We start from the raw sequence: 23,883 nt of genomic DNA on the forward strand, positions 1-23,883 counted from the left end.
AGACTCAAGCTTACGCTGAGCCAAGCTAATGTGCATTTTATAGCTGTTAAATTCCATCTGCCATATATTTTGTCTCACTCACTTATAATTCCCAAGTTAATCTGTGGATCCAATCGCCCCTCCTAGTTGGTGTTATTTAGTGATTTAACCAGTTTCTATTGATATTCTGAAATCATGAGCACAAATTAGAAATCAACAGGGATTGCAGCACCAAACCTTGTGTCACACCACTCAGTATTTCCCTCCTTCACATTGCATCTCTAATAAGGATCGGTCATCTCCCACAGTCAAGCAACTTTTTAACCTTTTAAGCTTAGTTGGACTTTTGATTCTGGACTCTGGGCTCACGAGAAACCATAACTCTTACTTTTATCGTGGTCTTGCCCTGTACCCCTTTCGTTCCCTTATCCCACTTTTATTGTATGAGAGGAAAAAGGGGCAGACGTTGTGAAACCCCTTTCCCGCGTTTTGTGTGTGTGAAAGATAAACCAACTCTCTTATTTAACCTTATCTCGAGCTTACTGTGGGGTTATTCATAGAGGATTGGATCACTCCAAACTGAAGGGTTGGGGAAAACACATCACTACTTACAAAGGGAGGAAATAAACTATCAAAAACACCTTTCTGTTTATGGACAGGTAGTAAGAGGAGAAATCAGGGCTCTATAAATTAACTCCCCTCTGGTCCATAACACCTTCTTAAATATATTCAGTGACTTGGCCTCCACAACCTTCTGTGGTAGAGAATTCCCTCTGGTTCACCACCCTCTGAGTGAAGAAATTCCTCCTCATCTCAGTCCCAAATGGCCTACCCTGTATCCTGAGACTGTGACCCCCTTGTTCTAGATGCCCCCCCAGCCAGAAGAAACATCATTCCTACATCCAGTCTGTCCCACCCTGTCAGAATTTTATACTCCAGTGAATACAGGCCTAATCGACCTAATCACCCCTCACACAGCCATCCTGCCATCCCAGCAATCAGTCTGGTGAACCTTTGCTGTACTCCTTCTATGGCAAGTATATTCTTTATTAAGTAAGGAGACCAAAACTGCACACAATATTGCAGGTATGGTCTCACCAAGGCCCTGTACAGCTGCAGTAAGACATCCTTGCTCCTGTACTCAAATCCTCTTGCAATGAAGGCCAACATACCATTTGCCTTCTAACTACTTGCTGCACTTGCATGCTTGCCTTAAGTGACTAGTGTGCAAGGATACCCAGGTCCCTTTGTACATCAATATTTCCCAATCTATCACCATTTAAATAACACTGCCATTCTGTTTTTCCTAACAAAGTGGATAACTTCACACTTATCCACGTTATTCTTCATCTGTATTTGCCCACTCACTCAACTTGTTTAAATCGCATTGAAGCCTCTTTTTTTTATCCCTTCATGGGATGTGGGCTTCGCTGGCTGGGCCAGCATTTATTGCCCATCCCTAGTTGCTCTTGAGAAGGTGGTGGTGAGCTGCCTTCTTGAACCGCTGCAGTCCATGTGTTGTAGGTACACCCACAGTGCTGTTAGGGAGGGAATTCCAGGATTTTGACCCAGCGACAGTGAAGGAACGGCGATATATTTCCAAGTCAGGATGGTGTGTGGTTTGGAGTGGAACTTCCAGGTGGTGGTCTTCCCTCCTCACAACTCACATTCCCACCACGTTTGTGTCATCAGCTAACTTGGAAATATTACATTTGGCTCCCTCATCCAAATCATTGATATATATTGTGAATAGCTGGGGCCCAAGCACTTGTCCCTGGATACCCCACTAGTCACTGCTTGCCACTCTGAAAAAGACCCTTTTATTCCTACTCTGTTTCCTGTCTGTTAACCAGTTCTCAATCCATGCCATATATTATCCCCAAACCCATGTGCTTCAATTTTGCACAATAACCTCTTATGTGGGACTTTATCAAAAGCTTTCTGAAAATCCAAATACACCACATCCACTGGTTCTCCCTTATCTATTCTGCTAGTTACATCTTCAAAAAACATCAGTAGGTTTGTCAAACACAATTTACCTTTTATAAATCCATGTTGACTTTGTCTAATTCTGTTGATATTTTCTTTGTGCTCTGGAAAATGCATTTGCTTGGGCATCACAGCTGAAAAGGATTATAGAATCACAGAATTGTTAAAGTGCAGAAAGAGGCCATTCAGCCCATCACATCTGCACCAGCTTTCCGAATGAGCAATTCACCTATTGCCATCCTCCTGCTTTCTCCCTGTAACCCTGCACATTCATCCTTTTCAGATAACGGTCTAATTCCCTTTGAATGCCTCAATTGGAGCTGCCTCCACCACACTCTCAGGCAGTGTGTTCTAGACCCCAAACACATCACAGAATCACACAATTGTTATGGTGTAGAAGGAGGCCATTCGGCCCATCATGTCTGCACCAGCTCTCTGAGCATTTTAACTTAGTGCCAATACCCTGCCTTTTCCCCATAACCCTGCACATTTTTTCTCTTTAAATAACCATCCAATGCCCTCTTAAATGTCTCAATTGAACCTGCCTCCACCACACTTCCAGGCAGTGCATTCCAAACCCTAACTACTCGTCGTGTGAAAATGTTTTTTTTCACCTTGCATTTGCTTCTTTTGCAAAACACTTTAAAACTGTGGCCTCTGGTTCTTGATCAGTTTACGAGCAGGAACAGTTTCTCCTTATCAACTCTGTCCAGACCCCTCATGATTTTGAAAACTTCTGTCAAGTCTCCTCTTAGCCTTCTCCTCTCCAAGGAAAGAGTCCCAGTTTCTCCAGTCTTTCCTCATAACTGAAATGTCTCATCCCTGGAACCATTCTTGTAAACCTCTTCTGCACTGTCTCCAATGCGTTCACATCCTTCCTCTTGTGTGGCCCCTAGAACAGTACACAAATACTCCAGCTGAGGTCTCACTAGTGTCATATAAGTTCATCATAACCTCCCTGCTCTTGTACTCTATGCCCCTATTAATGAAGCCTAGAATACTGTGTGCTTTAGAAACAGCTCTCTCTACCTGTCCTGCCACCTTTAATGACTTAAGTACATATACGCCCAGGTCTCTCTGCTCCTGCACACCCTGTGGAATAGTATCCTTTATTTTATACTGTCTCTCAATGTCCTTTGTACTAAAGTGTATCACCTCACACTCTCCGCCCTGAACCTCATCTGCCACCTGTCTGCCCACTTCACTAATGTGTCCATGTTCTTTTGAAGTTCTCTTTCAAAAGTTGAAGTCCTTTTGAAGCATGAAGTTTTCACGCTTGCTGCGTGAAAAAGATTTTCCTCGTGTTGCTTTTGCTTCTTTTGCCAGTTATTTTAAACCTGTGCTCCCTTGTTCTCGATCCCTTAACGAGTGGGATTCTACTATGATGGCCTCCATTGCTCAGTAGCCTGCTGGCACTCACTGCCACTTAGGGCAGGGAACTGAGGGCTGTTTGGAATTAAATATTAATGAGTACTGGCTGGAGAGGAGAAGGGGAGAAAATTGAAATTAATGAACATATTTTTTGTCTAGCAGAGAAATAACAAAGAAATAATAAAGATCAGAAATCTTGGTAATTCATCTCAAATTATCCAAACCATGACATCAAGAATTATCTTTATTAAAAATTACATTCTGTCTTATTACATTGCCTCTCAGTATTATTTTCACTTAGAGCCATGACTCATCATTTGGGTCAAACCTTCTTGCTACAGTATATTAGATTTTGAAAAGGATTAAATTAATGCCAGATCTATTTTCAGCCATTTGATCAACACAGAACTAAATCCATATTCCAACGAGTTGTTCCTTGAATGGCACCAGACTTCATTTTGTTCTGCTATTTTTCAGTCCCATAAATTTGAAAGTGATATGGTACATTTTTGTGGAGCACTGCAACAATGAAGTCAATGAAAAATAAATGTAGATCAATAAACTGTACAATGATTGTAAAATGTTGGACTAGCACAAGCTGCGGCACATGGGTAGCCATGTTTGATGCTTTCTTGTCTTTTTTTGATCACTGCCCTCTCCTTATACAAAATAATACTCTTTTGGTTTTGAAGGTAAGAAGGTGATTGTGATTCTAATTCTATGTCAAGGCCATTTTTAAGCCAGCCAGATAAGATGCACTTGACAGACTCCAAGGCTGTCAATGTTCATGCTATTCATTGCTGATTTTATTCATCTTCTTTCCCAAATGTATCATTTGCTTTTGAGAACTCAGCATATGGGGAATTCCACTGGCATTGACCTCTGCCTCTAATGATCTCCTCACGAGTGAGCACCAATGTTCGAGAAAACATGCAAGGCAATTTTTTCCCTTGTCCCTGTCCATGCAACGCTATCGCCCAATCTTCGGCTGTGCATGATTTGGCCGGGGATACGGAGGCTCTGGTAAGATTGCAGAGGATGGCCATAAGACTAATTCACAGTTTAAAACAGTTTAGGTAGTTAGATAGGGGGAGATTATGGCATAGTGGTATTATCACTGCACTAATAATCCAGAGACCCAGGCTAATTCTCTGGGGATGTAGGTTGAAATCCCACCACGGCAGCTGGTGGAGTTTAAATTCAATTAATAAATCTGGAATTGAAAGCTAGTCTCAGTAGTGGTGACCATGACAACTAGCATTGATTGTTGTTTAAAAAGAAATATCTAGTTCAATAATGCCCTTTAGGAAAGGAAATCTGCCACCCTAACCTGGCCTGGCCTACATGAGACTCCAGACCTACAGCAATGTGGTTGACTCTTAACTGCCCTCTGAAATGGCCTAGCAAGCCACTCAGTTCAAGGGCAATTATGGATGGACAACAAATTCTGGCCTTGCCAGCAAAGCCCACATCCCATGAAAGAATAAAGACAAAAAAAATAAGCACAATGAGCTTTGAAGAAGCATAGACTTGAGGGTGATTTGAGGCTGAAGAAACAATAAAAGGACTAGATTTATTTATGCAGATTAATTATTTTAACTAGATAGGTGACAAAGAACCAGGGGTCATACTTACATATTGTGGAAGACTGATCAGGGTTGAATATCAGGTAGTTCTTCTATTGCCAGACAATAGACAACCTACAGAACAAGTTGCCAGCTGTTTGACAATGTAACCATTGCTTATAAATTAGGCCATGTAGCATCTGTTGTTCAGGTTTCTCTGCAGTTTCCCAAGTGCCAAAACAATGGTGGCAGACAGCTTCAGTCAGAAGTGCAATGTCTATCATACTGGTTAAGGACAAAAAAAGGGCACCCTTTACTCATATCGGAAGCATATACGGATAACGGTCCTAAGACCTGCGTGAGGTTTCTAGGTATTATGTTTAAGCACAAAAATGCCCGAATCAAAACTTAGTGCATTGACAAACAGGGGAAGCTAAAATTCAGCCCAAAGCTGGAAGGGCTTGGGATACAGGAAGGCATCTTGTGACCAGAATTTCAAAATAAAATATTTTACAAAGAGCTAGGATTAACTTTAACAAGCATTCCTTTCTGACAGTTTGTATTAAAATTAAAATTGAATTTATTTGAAATAATAAGCACTGATAATATCCTCAGTGGAACTAGCTTAACATTCTTGGCAACGTGAGATCTGAATTAACATCAGTTAATGTAGTAATTAACTCTGCAGTCTAATCATTACAATTGTTATTTCAGTTCCCTCATACTGTTTGATGCTCTGACCTATGAAGAAAGATTGAGTAGAAGAGGCCCAAACTTACTGGAGCTTCAATGAATGAGAGGTGATCTCATTATAAGATTCTGAGAAGGCTTGACGAGGTAGATGCTGAAAAGTTATTTATCTGGCTGGAGAGTCTAGAACTGGTGAGCATAGTCTCAGGATGAAAGGATCAGCTATTTAGAACCATAACGAGGAGAAATTCGTTCAGGAGACTGTGAACCTTTGGCATTCTCTACCTCAGAGTGCTGTGGACTATATTCAGTCGTTGATTATTTTCAAGGCTGAGAGAGTTCGATTTTTGGACTCAAAAGGAATCAAGGGATATGGGGGTTCAGCAGGAAAATGATGTTCAAATCGAAGAGCAGCCATGATCTTATTAAATGGCTGGGGAGGCTCGAGGCACCATATGGCCTGGTGCTACTCCCATTTCTTATGATCTTATGTTCAATTACTTTTCCCTCCCCAACTTTCTACATCTTTCCCAGGCATAACGATGGGATGGGGTCTTTATCTGATTATGTAGCTCTTTTTATTACCTGTCTTCAAAGGCTGAGTCCGTTCATTGAGTCATGGAACCATAAACGTTTTCCACATACTCAGCTACACATACCCTATCAGCTATTTGGTAGCATTTAAACACATGTTTTACTCAAAAAGGAGGAAGCATTATTCTCTTTCCTGGATAAACTATCTGTCTTTAAGTTGTACATTGCACTACCTGAGCATAGAAGAAAAATGTATAAATTATATTATCTTTGGCAGCAGCAGTGCTCATAAGAACTGCTGCAGTATAGGCTCCCTCTGGAGTGGAACTCAAATATCTGTTCCTGACAAAGTCCTGATGTGTTATGGTGCATCCTTAATAGTATTGAATATTTAATTAAGAAACCGAATTTTCATTATTAATATGGATTCCTTTCCATCTCACAGGGGAGCGACTGACTGTTTTAAATTTTGAATTGCAAAGCAAGTCTGAATGCCTCTCCCAATCTTACTCTCTTATGTTCAATTGGAGGTTGACTCAAGTAGCATTAGAACAACTGTCTATTTTTGTACATGTTTAAATGGAAGAAGATTTATTTAATGGAAGACGAGCAAAGAAAAAAAAAATTGGGCCTGGACCATTTATTAAACATTTAAAGCAGGGAAGTTTTTTTTAAAATGCATAAATAAACCCTTATGAAAATAATGAAATTCATGCCTTCTCATTTTAATGATACGGTAAAAAAAAATCACTTTCTACTTACATTTATTTTTATGTTAAAATTGGAGAAGATAGGAATTTCAACCCTCTCTTCCCTTTTTGCTTCCCCCAGCTTTTATCTACAGCACTGTTGTACAGCTGCCTTGCTGTAAACTATCAGCATTAATAGTTTTCTAATGGTTAAAACTAGAAGTACGTCATGAACAGAACATCTAGATACTCCCACTAATCAAATCCTTAAAATTCAAGAAGAAAGAAGTCCTTTTGATTATGAGGCTTGGAAGTGAAAGGTGAATTTGCTGGTTTTTAGTAGGACATGTTCGTTTTAAGTTCCTTCTGCCAGTTTGCAGTAATGTGTATTAAAAGCTGCCATTCCGGCATGGCTCATTGAGTTTAACCTGAGTAACTGATCTGGAGACCTGGAAAATCCTACCATGGTCAATGTTTTTTTAAAATTCATTCAGGGATGTGGGCTCTGCTGGCTGGGCCAGCGTTTATTGCCCATCCCTCGTTGCCCTTGAGAAGGTGGTGGTGAGCTGCTTTCTTGAACCTCTGCTGTCCATGTGGTGAGGGTACATCCACGGTGCTGTTAGGGAGGGAATTCCAGCGACAGTGAAGGAACTGCGATATATTTCCAAGTCAGGATGGTGTGTGGCTTGAAGGGGAACTTCCAGGTGGCGGTGTTCCCATCTATCTACTGCCCTTGTCCTTCTAGATGGTAGCTGTTGTGGGTTTTGAAGATGCTGCCTAAGGAGCCTTGATGAGTTTCTGCAGTGCATCTTGTAGATGGTACACACTGCTGCTACTGTGCATCGGTGTTGGAGGGAGTGAATGTTTGTGGATGAGGTGCCAATCAAGCGGGCAGCTTTGTCCTGGACGATGTCAAGCTTCTTGAGTGTTGTGGGAGCTGCACTCATCCAGGCAAGTGGAGAGTATTCCATCACACTCCTGACTTGTGCCTTGTAGATGATGGACAGGCTTTGGGGAGTCAGGAGGGGAGTCACTCACTGCAGGATTCCTAGCCTCTGACCTGCTCTTGTAGCCACAGTATTTATATGGCTAGCCCTGTTCAGTTTCTTGTCAATGGTAACCTCAGGATGTTGATAGTGGGGGATTCAGTGATAGTAATGCCATTAAACATCAAGGGTCGATGGTTAGATTCTCTCTTGTTGGAGATAGTCCTTGCCAGGAACTTCTGTGGAGTGAATGTTACTTACCACTTGTCAGCTCAAGCCTGGATATTGTTCGACCTTTGCTGCATTTGGACATGGACTGCTTCAGTACCTGAGGAGTCGTGAATGATGCTGAACATGTGCAATCATCAGTGAACATCCCCACTTCTGACCTTATGATGGAAGGAAGATCATTGATGAAGCAGCTGAAGATGGTTGGGCAGAGGACATTACCCTGAGGAATTCCTGCAGTGATGTCCTGGAGCTGAGATGATTGACCTCCAACAACCACAACCATTTTCCTTTGTGCTAGGTATGACTCCAACCAGTGGAGAGTTTTCCCCCATTCCCATTGACTCCAGTTTTTCTCACTCCAAGTATGGCCCACACTCGGTCAAATCTGGCCTTGATGTCAAGGGCAGTCACTCTCACCTCACCTCGGGAGTTCAGCTCTTTTGTCCATGTTTGAACCAAGGCTGTAATGAGGTCAGGAGCTGAGTGGTCCTGGCTGAACCCAAACTGGCCTTCTGTGAGCAGGTTATTGCAAGTGTTGCATGACAGCACTGTTGATGACTCCTTCCATTTCTTTGCTGATGATCAAGAGTAGACTGTTGGAGCAGTAATTGGCGGGTTGGATTTGTCCTGCATTTTGTGTACAGGGCATACCTCACCAATTTTCCACATAGCTGGGTAGATGACAGTGTTGTAGATGTATTGGAACAGCTTGGCTATTAGCGCTGCAAGTTCTAGAGCACAAGTCTTCAGTATTATTGCCTGAATATTGTCTGGGCCCATAGCCTTTGCACTATCCAGTGCCTTCAGCCGTTTCTTGATATCATGTGGAGTAAATTGAATTGGCTGACGACTGGCATCTGTGATGCTGGGGACCTCTGGAGGAGGTCAAGATGAATCATCCACTCGGCACTTCTGGCTGAAGATTGTAGTGAATGCTTCAGCCTTATATTTTGCACTGATATACTGGGCTCCCCAATCACTGAGGTTGGGGATATTTGTGGCGCCTCCTCCTCCAGTGAGTTGTTTAATTGTCCACCAACATTCATGGCTGGATCTAGCAGAAGGGCTGCAGAGCTTAGATCTGATCCGTTGGTTGTGGGATCACTTAACTCTGTCTATCACTTGTTGCTTGTGCTGTTTGGCATGCAAGTAGCCCTGTGTTATAGCTTCACCAGGTTGACACCTTATTTTTAGGTATGCCTGGTGCTGCTCCTGGCATCCCCTCCTGAACTCTTCATTGAACCAGGTTTGATCCCCTGGCTTGATGGTAATGGTAGAGTGCGGGATATGCCGGGCCGTGGGGTTACAGATTGTCTTCAAGTACATTTCTGCTGCTGCTGATGGCCCACAGAACCTCATGGATGCCCAGTCTTGACTTGCTAGATCTGTTCAAAATCTATCCCATTTGGCATGGTGGCAGTACCACACAACATGATGGAGAGTATACTCAATGTGAAAGCGGGACTTCGTATCCACAATGACTGTGCAGTGGTCGCTCCTACCAATACGGTCATGGACAGATCCATCTGTGGCAGGCAGGTTGGTGAGGATGAGGTCAAGTATTTTTTTCCCACTTGTTGGTTCCCTCACCAGCTGCTGCAGACCCAGTCTAGCAGCTATGTCCTTTAGGACACGGCCAACTCGGTCAGTAGTGGTGCTACCGAGCCACTCTTGGTGATGGACATTGAAGTCCCCCACCCAGAGTACATACTACGCCCTTGCCACCCTCAGTGCTTCCTCTAAGAGGTGTTCAACATGGAGGAGCACTGATTCATCAGCTAAGGAAGGGCGGTACATGGTATTCAGCGGGAGGTTTCCTTGCCCATGTTTGACCTGATGCCATGAGACTTCATGGGGTCTAGTGTCGAAGTTGAGAACTCCAAAGGCAACTCCCTCCTGACTGTATACCACTGTGCTGCCACCTCTGCTGGGTCTGTCCTGCTGGTGGGACAGGGCATAGACAGGGATGGTGATGGTGGTGTCTGGGACATATTCTGTAAGATATGATTCCATGAGGATGACTATGTGAAGCTGTTTCTTGACTAGTCTGTGAGACAGCTCTTCCAATTTTGGCACTAGCCCCCAGATGTTAGTAAGAAGACTTTGCAGGGTCGACAGGGCTGAGTTTGTCGTTGTAGTTTCCGATGCCTACATTAATGCTGAGGGGTCCATCTGGTTTCATTCCTTTTTTGAGACTTTGTAGTGGTTTGTTACAACTGAGTGGCTTGCTAGGCCATTTCAGCGGGCATTTAAGAGTCAACCACATTGCTGTGGGTCTGGAGTCATATGTAGGCCAGACCAGGTAAGGAGGGCAGATTTCCTTCCCTAAAGGACATTAGTGAACCAGATGGGTTTTTACGACAATTGGCAATGGTTTCATGGGCATGTAATGACCGATGCAGTTACTAAAGCTGAGTTATGTAAAATTCCCAGAGGAAAACTTTAAACAAATGTCATAACCCATAATTTTAAGTGATATGTTTGAGATGCAACTCTAGATTCAGGAATCAGACCACCAGCTCTCAAGGTTTTATATTAAACAAAATGAAACATTTTATTAATTACCACAGGTTAAAATATATATACACATGGCTACAAATTACTACTATCATAACTTTTAACAAATTCCCAAACTAATCTCCATTAAGGCAACAGCAACCCACAGACTTAATCAGATACTAGGCAAAGCATTTTCACCTTAGGAATTCAAAATGAAGCTCTTTTCACTTTGGTTCCTGTGAATACGGCTGGAGGCTTACAGCTGCCTTTTGATCTCACATTGCCTCTGCTCTGCACACCCGAAAACTGCTGAAGTTATACCTACTGCTCCCCATTAAATGTTAATTCTCATTGTATCAACAAGCTCTGAACTAAACCTCTCTAACAATAAAATCCCTTTCATAGTACCAATTTTATTAGTAATATAAACATATGGCTTTGTATCTGCTAGATAGGTGTCAGTTTTCACCCCACTTCTTGAATGCTGTATTCAAAAAATGCAAATGCACTCTACTTCTCTGTTTACATCTCAAAACTGGAACCCATTGAAACACCCAGACTAGCTGGCTTTAATCCCATTAAAACACACCCACAGACTAAACCTCTATTTTAAACGAAAAATATTTTCCAATAATATATATATTAATAGGTTCATGACATCCCCCTCCTTATCGAAAAATGACCCGTCATAATGGTAAAAGGCGGCTTCATTTTAATAACCCATCTCACACTATCTCCTCTGCTTATTACACTATTACTTTACAAGATGCAAGTCCTTGGTATCAACAGAAATTACTCCAGTTCAGTATCCAGATTTTTTTTAAATGTCCCATTTTCCTTTAAGCTTCAAACTCTTGATAACACATCTGCGAACAGGTTTTCTCTTCCAGCAATATGTATAATACGTAGATTAAATGGCTGTAATAATAGACTCCATCTGAAAAGCCTTGCACTTTTGTCTCGTAATTTGTCCAAAAACTTCAAAGATTATGGTCTGTATAAACAATTGTTTCTGATGAATTGTTTGCAACATAAATTTCAAAATGCTGCAATGCTGACACCAAATTCAAAGTCTCTTTTCTGATCGTTGAATATCTTCTCTGTTGTACATTCAGCTTCCATGAAAAATACCCTATCAGTTTTTCAATTCCAGTGTCATCTTCTTGTAACAGTACAGCCCCAATCCCTATATCGCTTGCATCAATGGCCAACTTAAATTGCTTGGTATAATTGGGTACTGCCAACACTGGTGTCGTAGTGAATACAGTTTTCAAATTATCGAATGATTTCTGACACTCCTGTGTCCATTGAAACTTCTTGTTCTTTTTTAATAGTTCAATCAGTGGAACAACCACTCGGCTAAAATTTGGTACAAATTTCCCATAAAACCCACTCACGCCCAGAAATCTCAAAACTTCTCATTTTGTTGTAAGCACTGGGAAATTCACGATAGCCTTGACTTTCGCATCTCTCACAGCCACCTTACCATGTTCAATGGAATGGCCTAGGTACACAACTTGCGCTTTTGCAAATTCACTTATAGCCAAGTTCATCACCAAATTAGCTTCTTGTAGTCAAGTAAATAATTCTCCCAGATGCTGTAAATGCTTCTCCCACGTCTGACTGAAAACTATTAGGTCACCAATATAAACAGCACAATTGCTTAAACCCGCAATTACTTTGTTTGTCAGTCTTTGAAATGTCGCAGGTCCATTCTTCATTTCACTTCCACCTGTAGATGCTGTGCTATACTTTTAACTATATCAGATTTCCTCGCCCCTGCAGGTAACCCCAATTTTAACCTCTCTGTCAACTCTGTTAGCTTACTTTTGGTTATTTTCTTCAAGTCTTAGCAATTGCCAAAGCCATCTTACAGTCTCACCTCTTCTAAAATACTTCGCCAACTCCTGAATTAAAAGTGCCTCTCATACTCGTAAGCTTAAGATTGACCAATTCCTAACCAACCAAGGAATTAGAAATATAATATATTCCTGGGCAAGCTCCCAATTGTCATGACAGTCATCATTAGACTTTTAGGGGAGAATTTTCTCCATGTCAGGCGGAGTGTGCGGGAGCGGACGTGGGCGGTCACAGACCCAATCGCCGCTGGTGATCGGGACTGCGCAGCCATTTTACGCGGGCAGGCCAATTAAGGCCCGCCCAGCTTGTTTGGCGACTCCCGGGAACAGCGGGAGTGGGCGGGCAGAGGTGGATCGTCAATCACCGCCAGGTCGAATGGCAACCCGGCAGCCTGTTTAAAGGCCAAGCTGCAGCCGCTCCAAGGCTGCTGTACGTGGCCAGAGGTCAGGGCCAAGGCACATCGAGGCTGGCCATGCAGGAGGGTAGGGCGGGTGGTCACTGTGCGCCCAGGTTTTCAGACGAGTGCCTTGCTGCCCTCCTCGTCGGTGGTGGAGGAGTCTACGCAGCCTGTAGCCGATGCATTGGGCTGAGCGCCAAGCTTCCTCCATGGAGAGAGTGGCGACTGGAACAGGATCAGGGGTTCCTGGGGTTGCACTTGGACCTGCAATCCCTCACAGGGGCATTGGCCTCATGTGGTCAGTGCCCGTGCGGGCGGTGGTTTGGGCACCAGGTATCTCACCACGGTGCTCGTCCATCTACAGTGAGCAGGGAGGGCCGAACAGACCTCACATCGGTGGAGCAGCTGCTTGTTGTCTCGGCTGGTGCCTCTCAGGGCGCTCCGGATGAGGGCGGCAGCTCCTCCACCCCTATGGCAGTGACCGCGGCACCCAATGAGGCTGCGACGACTGGGGAGATGCCAGCTGTGGAGCTGGCAACTCCCTCTCAGGCGGGGCCAGCACAGGCTCGATGGACCAGAGGACATCCTCCAAGGTCATCGAGGCCAACAGGACAGCAGAGAGAGCAGGCTGTCTCAGATGCCACTGCCAGCGAGGGGGCACCACAAAGACGTAGCACCTGCAAACATAAAATGAAGGCACCTTAGGCACACCCCGGGTTCATCACTGGTGGTTTTTTTGTTGCCCCTCCCCATGAGTTCCCTCTGATTGTGTGTGAAGTGCAACACCATTTTATTTCTGTTAGGTCAAGAGACTTTTGTTACAGCATTAAATTTATGTCATCTAAAATGGCTGGGGGTGCCTCTTTTCTTGGGCAGGTGCATGGATTCCTGAGATTTGATGAGTGATTTGTGTGTCATTTACATTTATTGACCGGGCCCATCGTCAATGCTCCTATCCAGACAGATTTTGTGCTAAGGTCTCCAGGATGGAGGCTACAGGCCAGGCTTGTGTTGGAGATCTATATGAGCTGTGCTAGCTGAAGGTTCCTTGGATTAGAGCATCCTGGGTGTCCCTGCCTCCCTGGAGTATGCCCGGGTCAGCGTCTACCCCCTCATCATTTCCCTGTGCGTCCTCATCCTCGGACTCACTGCTGGACTCACCGTGTTCAGCCGCAGCCACAATTCCACCACAGTCCAACAGAAAATAAAAAGATACGTTCCTTACAACATTGCCGCCCATGAGAGATACTGGAGGATAAAATGATACCTCGGCAAGAAGTTTATGCTTTTAGGTGTGGGACTGATCCATTGTTAAAGCCAGTTCCAACTGGGTGACCTGGTGGCTCAACACATGTATATAAGCTCCCATGCAATGAGTAATGTGATGCAAGTTCATGCCCTAGATGGCATTGTCCCAACGTGGCGAATTCCCAACCTCAGCGACATTGCGTCGGTGATGTGCTAATGAGGAGATTCCTCACAGAGAGGAATAAAAGGCCAAGGTGATTCAAGTTACCCACGTCTTCTTGTATCCAGTCCAATGATGGTGTGGACGAGGACCCCGTGACAGGAAACTGTGCCTAACTCTTAAGTATAGAAAGAAGCTCACCAAAGCAGGAAAACACATGCTCCAAAAAAAAACTTCTTACTGTTTTTTTCCATATTTGTTTCCACTTTAAGTACTGTTGCTATAAAGTGCTTTTCAGTCTCTGGGGAAAATTGCAGAAATTTTCATTTCTTTTATCATCAGTTTCCTTTTAAATGTCAAAAAGCAATATAAACAAGCCATTGAGTATGCTGAAATGGTTTTATGAAACATGAATAATGATGGCTTTTAAATTGCCACATGTAGCTTAACAAAAAGTAGGACTAAATGTCATAAGTCAGAGAAATAATAGTATTGCCTAAAAGAAAATTAATGCTTTTACTATTACAATAAGACTTCATCTCTCTGATATTAATTTTGTTGTCAATAAATGTGGAATAAGCACTTAACTTAAATAATATCTTAAATGACCAAAGCAGCCATTTGGTTACACATAATAAATTTCAATTTAAATAATCGTTGAACTGATAATGCTAAATTAAAGGTGTAAATTGATTATTCACAGTGCAGTGATTAGTTAGCCACTTGGTCTGAAGTAGAAATAGGAAGTCTTCATGTCAATTTTTAGAGGAATGAAAATGAGTTCTTTAAGCATCCCAAACTGAAACTGGGTGTGTCAGTTATAGCTCAGCTGGAGAGTCAGAAGGTTACGGGTCCTATAGTCGAACAGAATGGATATGCTAATCTATGAGGTACATGATAATGTAGCATCAACATCAGGCAGTCATCTGCTAGGCACTCTCGGCAGCAGGCAGGCAACCCTGAGGGGAGATGTGCCTTCCCTATAACCCACTATGTACATACTGTAAATAAGCTAGTTTTTTTAAGTAAGTACCCTGATACACCTACAGCTCTTCCTTGTTAGAATCTAGACTTTGCACATTCTGCAACAGGTCCAGAGAGTTGAGCACAAAATCCTAGGCTGGCACTTTAGGGCCTTACTGAGGGAGTATTGCATCGTCGGAAGTGCTATCTTTCAGAGGAGATATTAAACTGAGGCCCTGCCTGCTCTCTCAGGTGGACGTAAAAGATCTCAAGGCACAATTTTGAAGAGAAGCAGGGGAGTTATCACCAGTGGCCTGGCCACTCTATTCCTCAAATCAACATTGCAAAAACAGGTTATCTGGTCATTATCACACCGCTGTTTGTGGGAGCTTGCTGTGCAGAAATTGACTCCCACATTTCCTGCATCACAACGGCGAGTGCATTTCAAAAGTATTTCATTAGCTGCAAAGTGTTTTGGCGTGTCCTGAGGTCTTGAAAGGTGCTATATAAAAGCAAGTCTATATTATACATTGAAACTGATTTGGATAGCATCAGGCCCACTGGACATGAATTGACAGCACAAAACTGCTTACACATGGTATTTCACAGCTCGAGCCAGGACGAATAAAGAAGATGGCAAGTTCCTTCTATATCAGCCAAATGATGAGATTACAATCACTCTATATGTTATAGGTAATGAATATATTTTAAATAGATCACCTGCAACATTAAAATCTTCAACTTTTAAATAACGCGACAATTAAAACTGTCATTTGTACGGACTGTCCTTGATAATAATTGGTTTTGGTGCATTGGTTATTGGCCTGTATTTGGCTAGAAAATGTGGAATGAAACTGTAAATGTTTCTCCTTTCTATCCCCTCTCCCCACAACATGGCAAATGACAGTGAAAACTTCTACTGCCTGAGGTTGGGAATATAGTGCCGCAGCCTACAATTCTTTTTATTGAAGTTCAGGTATATTTATTAAATGTGTTTTCTTTAATTTGCTTTGTTCATGTATCCTTGGACTACTTTCCTGAGATCCTAATGAGGACAAGAGGAGAAAAAAGTGCCACAGTATGCCTCATTGTCTCACAATTGCCTCATGAGAAAAAGGGCGGGGGGGGGGGGGAAATATTGGCCACAATTCCCAATCCCTGTCCAATGATTCCGAATGGAAAATGTGCATGTGGGAACATCAAAAGAAGAACATGATGGCTCCCAAAGTCAAACAGTCAGACAGCACTCTCTGTTTTGGTCGAGATACTTAGCATCACCCTGCACTTTCAAGGGAAGAGAAGGAACTATTACAATAATGATATCCTATGAAATTAACTTTTTAAAAAATGTTTTTAAAGGGTTGATTGATTACAAATTAGCCCCAATTTACTTTGGGACCAACGGACTGGGAGCTGATGAAAAAACCAGTGACAATGAATATAACTTTCAACAAAATATTAATATTCTACTAGGTTTTCATCCCTTGGAAGGAGAATTACACAATCATAACATTCAGGGGATGTTAATACAAAAGCAAAAGTAGATGCTGGAAATGTGAAATATGAACAGAAAATGCCGGAAATACTCAACAGGTCTGCCAGCAGCCGTGGAGACACAAACAGAGTTAATGTTTCAGGTCAATGACCTTTCCTTGGAATCGGAAAAGTTAGGGATGTATCAGGTTTTCAGCAAATACAGAGACAGGGCCAAGTGAAGAAGGTGCTCAGTAGAATGCATACTACTGCCACACTGTGTTAACTGGACATTATTATGATTACACAGCTTTCCCTTTTCCCTGCCTGTTTGATACTCTAACTACAAAGCTGACAAAAAAAAAATTATTAAGAGCTTCCATCTCATCGAGGAGGCCTCAGGCTGATCCACACCCAACAATCTGCTCGGAAAACTCTGCTTAATATTGACAGCCGTGACAAATTCCACCACAGCAGCTGAGACAACCCACCACATTCTAAACCAATCAACAACATTCTAAGCCAAACAAACCACAACATTCTAAAAGAAAAAGCCAATTTGCCCTGTGTCCCTATGTCAGTGGATCCTTTAAAAAATTTCCAGGATCCAGATCCAGATCCACATCTTTGCCAAAAACTAATCAGTTCTTCCTTTGGCCAAACCCTATCTGTGTATCATTGAAATTCCATCCATTCGTTTTTGAAATATATTGTTTACAGTCAAACAGACTAACTGGGGTCTGCCTTCAGTGGTGGAGGTAAAAGAGGGGACAGGGAGGAAAGAACAAAAGGGAACCTGTGATAAGGTGGAAGGCAGGAAAGAAGCAAAAGCCCCAGCAATGGCCTCAGATTCACCCCCTCACATCCCTGCCTGAATGAATTTCAAGTTTGGCACAATGCTGAGCTCTTCCTCTGTCACCTTCAGCTCTGCACCCATCTCTTTGGCTAGGAGCCTTGCTGCTTCCCCACACCCCTAGCCCCTCCGCAACACTGCACGGTGAACCCTTTCTACCATTTTCAGGACTTTAGTTCCTCCTGGACCTTTCCCTCTGGCCTCTTACTGTCCAGACCTATTCACCGTGACCATGACATAGGTTGCCACAATTTCTCTGACTTTCTCACTCACTTTAACCAACCTTCCCATAGATCCCAATCCTGCATAGTTCGATTCTACCTCTTTTTCAAGATACATCAACAGGACTACCATAGCAGACCCACTGCCTCAGCCTACTCTTGCCCCACTGGACTGATTAATTCCAATCCCAACTATTCTTTCTCCCCTTATCCAGTCTCTTCTCACCAAAAAAAAAAGACTTGCATTTGTAATGTGCTTTTCACAACTACCGGATATCTCAAAGCACTTTACAGTCAAGGAAGTACTGTTGAAGTGTAGTCGCTGTTATAATGTATGAAATGTGGCAGCTAGCTAACTCCAACAAGCAGCAATGCGATAATGAGAGCAGATGATCAGTTTTTTTGTGATGTTGGGTGAGGGATAAATATTGGCCAGGACATCAGATAATTCCGCTGCTCTTCTTCAAAATAGTGACATGGGATCTTTACATCCACCCAAGCAGTTTAACGTCTCAACCAAAGGACAGTTCAGCACTCCCCTGAACTGTTATCCTTGATTTTTGTGCTCAAACACTGGAGTAAGGATTGAACTCAGAACCTCTTGATCCAGAGGAGAGAGAATGTCCTACCTGCTAAGTCACAGCTGATATCTGGTGACCTATATCTGTCACTCTTCTGATGGCCCTAACCATCTCCTTTCCGCCATGGGTGGCCAATCCCTCTGCACCTCCATCACACACCAGGACGGTTTGACGGCCCTCTGTTTCTTCCTCAAATGGAGGAACAACCAGTCCCCTTTCAAATCCACCCTCCTCCGCCTGGCTGAACTTGTTCTTACATTGAATTTGACTCGATGCCCTTTAATTCCCAAATGAAAGATGTTGCTATGGGAACCTGTATGGACCCTTGTTATGTCTGCCATTTTTGTGGAGAATGTGGAACATTCTTCGTTCCAGTCCTACTTCACCTCTTTCTCTGATACGTTGATGACTTTATTGGTGCTGTTGCCTGGTCTCACTCCAAACTGGAAATTTTCATCAACTTTCCTTCCAATTTCCACACTTCCTTCACCTTCACTTTGCCCATCTAAGACTCTTCCCTTCCCTTCCCTTGTCTCCAATATCCATATTAAGCACACTGAATTCTACAGCTACCTTGACTGCACTTCTTCCCACCCAGTTTCTTGTGAGCAATTTATTCGATTCTTCCAGTTCCTCTATCTCTGTTGCATCTGTTCTGATGATGCTACCTTATACAATACACCAATGCTTTAGATATGTCTTCCTTTTTCTTTAGCCGAGGATTCCCCTCTATCATGCTTGACAGGGCCTTTCTATTTCTTGCATTACTGCTTTCACCCTTTCCCTTGTCCTCACCTTCCACCCCACCAGCCTTCACATTCAACAAATCATCCTCTGTTTTCTGTCACCTCTAGCATGATGCCATCACCAAGCACATCTTCCCTTCACCTTACAGCATCCCAAAGGGACTGTTCCCTCCTGGAGAAGCGGTGGCATGGTTGTATTTTCACTGGACAAGGATCCAGGGTTAAAGCTCTGAGGACCTGAGTTCAAATCCCACCATGGCGGATAGTGGCATTTGAATTCAATAAAAAATCTGGAATTAAAAGTCTAATGATGACCATGAAACGATTATCATAAAAACCCATCTGGTTCACTACTGCTGCTTCAGGGAAGGAAATCTGCTGTTCTTACCTGGTCTTGCTGACATATGATTCCAAACCCACACAGTGTGGTTGACTCTTAAATGCCCTCTGAACAAGGTCAATTAGGGATGGGCAATAAGTGTTGGCCTAGCCAGTGATGCCCATGTCCCATGAATGAAACCTCCTACCCTTTCCATGACAGCTTGCCAGTCAAGCGGAGGAGATGTGAAACCTGTTCTTTTACCTCCTCCCTTTCCACTGTCCATGGTCCCAGGCACTTCTTCAGGTTAAACAGCGATTTACTTTTACTTCTTTCAATTTAGCATATTGCAGTCACTATGCAGTGTTTTCTGAATTAGGGAGAACAGACGCAGATTGGGCAATCACTTTGTGGAACACCTCTGTTAGGTCTGCAATTGTGACCCTAAGTGTCCGGTTGTGTGTCATTTTAATTTGCTGTCTCTTGTCCTCTGTTTCTTACATTGTTCCGATGAAACTCAATGTAATCTTGAGAAACAGCACCTCATCTTTAGATTAGGCATTTTACAGCCTTCCAGATCCAACATTGAGATCAACAAATACAAATCATAACCTCTGCCCCCATTTCTTTCAAACAGCTGTTGTGATGATTCTGTTACCCCCATCTACCCCTCCTGCAGACTTGTTTAGTTCTTTATGGGCAGAATTTTCCCCCCGTTGGGGGAGGGGCATGTAAGAGTGGGCATGTGCAGGCGTGCCTCCTATCGGCGCCCCCAATCGGGGGCGTGCCGCCATTTTATGCGGGCGGGCCAATTAAGGCCCCCCCAGCGTGACATCCGCCAGGAAGCACTGTGTGCACCCTGTGCGGGCGGGGAGGGGTGGGGGGAGGGGGGGTGGGTGGATTCCCTAAGCCGAGAGTGCGCTCTTTCAGCTAAGTGCTGCCTCAGGGAGATCGGCACCAAATTTAAAAATGTTAAATGTAGAAAAATAAACTTTCCCTGACATGTCCCCTTATGTGACACTGTCACATGAGTTGGGACATGTCCATCACTTTTAATTAAACTTTTACTAAATTTTTAAAAACCTACATGAAACCTCATCCCACCCACGGTTGAGGTTTCATTGCTTTTTCTGAAGCCCGCAGGGGCTCCCGGCCTGCCCGCTAACCTTAAGGTTGGACGGGCAGGTTCTTTAACTAGTTCAATTAGTTTTTAAATGGCCTCAATTGGACTTGACAGGTCGGCGGGTGCACAGCTGATTCGACTGCTCCCCCGCCAACCTGAAAATTGAAATGACGCGGGGTGACGTCGGGAGTTCCGCCCGGCAACATTTTACACGTGGGCCAGCGGGCCCCACCCCTCTCCATCCCCCTCCCCTCACCACTCGCCGACCTCAACATCCTGCCCCATGTGTCTTATTCCCACTTCCTTGTGCCTTACACCATATATCCTTCTGTCATTTAATCTCTCCTGCAATCTGCCCCATCACAGATCTTCCCTTTTGTTCTTCCCTCCCCCCCCCCTTTACTTCTTGAAAACCTATTACATTTTTTTTCCAATTCTGCCGAAATGTCATCAGCTTTAAAGATTACCTCTGCTTCTCTCTCTCTCTCTCGGCAGTTGCTGCCTTACCTGCTGAGTATTTCCCGCATTTTCTGTTTTTATTTCAGAGAGTGTTTACTGGACTTATGATCACCAAACCATAACAGCAATGTGTATTTCCATATGGAAATAGTGCCAACTGGCTGAGTTCAGTCTGTGAGATTATCTTCAGGATGCAGCCACTGAGTGCAGGAGAGAAAACATAAGGGAAGATAAACAGAAACCTGGCTGCTCAGATAAGTGCTTTTTTGGTATAGACCCAGGAAGGATTCTAAGCCAATTTTCTTTGTGAATGCTTGCAGGATGTCACAATTTGAATAAGCTGTGTTGCAGTGTTGTCAAAGTTGTTACTGTGAAGATTGTGAACTGAGGGGTGTAGTGAAGTTGGACTGCCCAAGAAGAAAATGCCCGAGCAGTAGTGTCTAACCAAGCGGTGCAATGGTGGGCCTATTGCCACCTCCACTTACGTCCTAAAGGAGTTGAATCAGGCTAGGGTACGGGTCTGCGGATCTTTACTATCACCTTACCTAAGGCGCCATTCTGTTTGTGTGCTCCCAGACAATGAATGCTTGCAGGCTATTCAAGTGTGGACAGTATCAAAGCGGAGACCCACCCTATCCTCCATCAATGTTCACACTTTCCCCAAGTCCTAAGGCACCGAGGTCAACTGTAGCAGCCCCCCGATGCTACCCCCGGTGAACTCAACACGGTACCTTCCTGACATTTATAGGTCAGTTCTACATGAGGTCGTGCCTAATGGAGAGGCAGCAACGGAAGAATGTTTAGTAATTGTATGTGATGCCTTGCTGGAACAGAAGGAAGCACTGCTCCATGTCTGCACAATCACATGAGTGGAGTTCTCTTCACACATCCCTGAAATTTCCAATAATTGGCGGGGGTGACAGGTTAGGTAGCCACTTTCAATTATTAGAGTGCTTTATATTGTCAAAAGTTAAAAAAGTCTGCAAATGTTTGATCAAGAAGGGTGAAATATTCTTGATTTTTTAAACTGAGAAACACCTTTTTTTACCAATACTGTTGCAGGTCATAAATAATAAATTGCTAATATTGTACAATTGCTAATAAGTGTACATTAACATTTTCACAAATTGTAACTGAGGAGTTTTATAGAATTTTTGCAATAAATTCTGTAAATTTCTATATGTACTGTTGCAGTGTGAATTGCTGCTCAAGTCACATAAACTTACAGGAGAAGTGATAGTACCCTTCTTGCACAGATGCATTGATGTATTAAATTATGTGGATACTGACCAGCACAGTAAATTTACAAGCTGTCCTTTCATCTCTGAGATGTAGGTACAAATCCATTCGACACAGATAAAGACTTTCATCCTTCAAGCTGTAGAGGTTGAACAGAAAATTATCTTTCGGTAATTTCAGTATAATCAATACTAGATGTGAGTCAACTTTACAAAAATCCCTATAATTGGCACTAACATGCCTTTGAGATGAGACATGAGTAAGTCATATGGGAAATGGAAGCATCTTGCTGATGTACTCAGAGATTTGAAGTTAAGCTCAAGATACATTTAAACCTTCCCCTGATGTGGACTATTTTGCACTGGAGTGATTCACATTAAATCTCACTGCAAAAAGTGATAGTTTGTCTTCTCAGCAACAATGGCTCCTCAACTTAATGGTAAATACGAACTTCACCACAAGAACATGAAAAAGCAAAGCAGTAAAATAAACCAACAACAAGAATAACTCGTATTTACTCAACGTCTTCAACGTAGTAAAATGTCCCAGGCCGCTTCAGAGGAGCAATTATCAAACAAAATTTGACGCCAAGCCACATAAGGAAATATTAGAACAGATGACCAAAAGCTTGGTCAAAGTAGTAGGTTTCAAGAAGTGGACTAAAGGAGAGAGATAGGTAGAGAGGCGAAATGGTTTGGAGAGTGTATTCCAGAGTTTAGGGCCTTGGCAGCAGAAAGCATAACCCCAAATGGTGGAGCAATTAAAATTTGGGATGCGCAAGAGACCAGAAATGAAGGGGCACAGGGATCTCAAATGGTTTTCAGGACTCGAGGAGGTTGCAGAGCGAGGGAGGGGCGAGGCCATGAGGGGATTTGAAAACAAGCATGAGAATTATGAAACCGAGGTGTTGCCAGACCAGAAGCCAATGTAATTCAGCGAGCTCTGGGGTGACAGGTGAATGGGGCTTGGTGCGAGTTAGGATGTGGGCAGCAGAGTTGTGGGTGACTCCAAGTTTACAGAGGGTGGAAGATGTGGGAAGCCAGTCAGGAGAGTATTGGAATGATCAAGTCTTAGAAATAACAAAGACATGGATGAGGGTTTAAGCAATAGATGAGCTGAGGCAGGGCAGAAACAGGTGATATTACAGAAGCGGATGTAGGCGCTCTTAGATATGGTGCAGAAATGTGGTTGGAGTCAAATACAACACCTTACAGGGCTGCTGGTTTGACTGTTAGAGCCTGAAGAAAGACCACAGCATGCGCAAAAAGTGCACATTTGGCCCGGAATGAATTTGCATGTGCTGTCCACCATATTGGTACCCTATAGGGGCCAGTTTTATGCCTGTAAAATGGACAGAGCATGATCTAATTTCTTGGTCATAATACCTTGGATGTCTCAACATCGTCTCTGTGTGCCCTTAATTTGGTAAGTCTCACTTGAAGAGGCGACAGGATGGTTGATGTGGGAAATGAAAACTCATACAGTGTAACGATCAGTATATTTCTGAGACTGGAGGTTGCTGGGCCAAAGGGAGTCAGAGCTTCAGCTAGATGCAGCTACATAGGACAAAGATTAAAAATAATCTGTCCATGGGAAGCAGGTTCCAGATAACAGAGGGGGAATGGAGAGAGGAAGCAGGCGCACTCAACTTCCACTTGCTGCAGAATACACTCTGGACATCCCAAGATAATACTCCAAGTATATCGTT

The 23,883-nt window shown here is 43.3% G+C and overlaps 1 long non-coding RNA gene across 1 annotated transcript; it reads right to left on the minus strand.

Annotated features, from left to right (window-relative positions):
* Positions 1–2,981: 2,981 nt before the first annotated feature.
* LOC144693359 (uncharacterized) lies at positions 2,982–21,251 on the minus strand. The gene is made up of 3 exons (XR_013579521.1): positions 20,985–21,251; positions 4,975–5,039; positions 2,982–3,858 (listed from the first exon to the last, which is right to left on the minus strand). It is a non-coding gene; the product is annotated as an uncharacterized LOC144693359 (long non-coding RNA).
* Positions 21,252–23,883: the final 2,632 nt, after the last annotated feature.

The sequence above is a fragment of the Cetorhinus maximus genome, chromosome 18 (genome assembly GCF_964194155.1).
Source record: "Cetorhinus maximus chromosome 18, sCetMax3.hap1.1, whole genome shotgun sequence".
NCBI lineage: Eukaryota > Metazoa > Chordata > Chondrichthyes > Lamniformes > Cetorhinidae > Cetorhinus > Cetorhinus maximus.